General features: G+C 38.0%; 1 protein-coding gene across 1 annotated transcript in view; it reads right to left on the bottom strand.

The window, feature by feature from the left end:
* LOC111681115 (protein disabled) overlaps nt 1-1143 on the bottom strand; it is a 40010-nt gene that overhangs the window by 7452 nt on the left and 31415 nt on the right. The gene's annotated exons all lie outside the window — the stretch shown is intronic.

The raw sequence follows: 1143 nt of genomic DNA, 5'->3' as shown, positions 1-1143 counted from the left end.
AGCAGATGGGGGGATGAATCCCTTAAGAAAACCGACAGAGAATTTATCGGAGAGATAGCAAGAGCGATAGACAGAGTATTACTGAATAAGGACAGAAATGATATAATTAATTGCACCCTTCAGGGGTGCAAAACCGAAATGGTAAAATCTAAGCAGTCAAAATGTTATGCTTACAATATAACATTCAAAGTTTAGCCAAAAGGGGGAACAAGGAGGTTTTAGAGATCTTTTTGGAAGACAGGAGAATCGACTGTGCGATTCTTTCTGAGATTTGGTTAAAGGACAACAGTTTGACAAGTTTATTAAATTTTAACTTTATCGGCAAGTATAGAGAAGATGGATACGGAGGAGTAGGTATTTATCTAAGGAGAGATATCAAATTTAGCATAAACAAAATCTCGACAAATTGTGACTGCATTTCGATCTCTACATTGAACCTTGTAAAAAATTTTAACATCGTGGCCGTGTACCTTCCTCCAGACATGGATATGAATACCTTTGAGGACAGTCTGGAAAGAATTATGAACTTTTTTATAAATAACAACTTGCCGACTTTTATTTGTGGAGATATGAACGCGAAATCACCATTGTGGGAAAATCCACAATCGAATGACAAGGGTATATGTATCGAGAATCTATCTATTGATTTTGGTTACAACATTCTGAACGACGGCGCGAAAACTTACATGGGCCCAGTTTCTGAATCAGCGATTGACATCTCTCTGGTCAAGAACAACTACCACAACATCACTTGGAGGACACTCGACATCAAGATAACAGGGAGCAACCATAAACCCATTATCATGGAATGGGACTCGAACAACAAGGTATACAGCTCCAAACGGAAGTTAATTCAGAGCAAACTGAAATACAATATCGACTCTATGGTAATAGGTGATGATATTGAGGAGATACAGAACGATTTTCATACCGCCATAGATAAGAGCACTATTTATCTGAAACCGGGTCGTAGCTTTAAGGCCAAAAACTGGTGGGATGAGGAGTCACGAAACTTTTTAGACTACGAAACGCAGCAAGACTTAAATATTACAAATTCAAAACTTTTGCAAATCTCTCAGCAGCAGTGGAAGCCGACAAAGTACTACATGATCACATTAAACTGAGGAAGAAACAGAATTTTAT

This window comes from Lucilia cuprina, chromosome 5 (assembly GCF_022045245.1).
Source record: "Lucilia cuprina isolate Lc7/37 chromosome 5, ASM2204524v1, whole genome shotgun sequence".
Taxonomy (NCBI): Eukaryota; Metazoa; Arthropoda; class Insecta; order Diptera; family Calliphoridae; genus Lucilia; species Lucilia cuprina.
The sequence above is the reverse complement of the archived record's forward strand: the minus strand, read 5'-3'. Positions and strand labels throughout refer to the sequence as shown.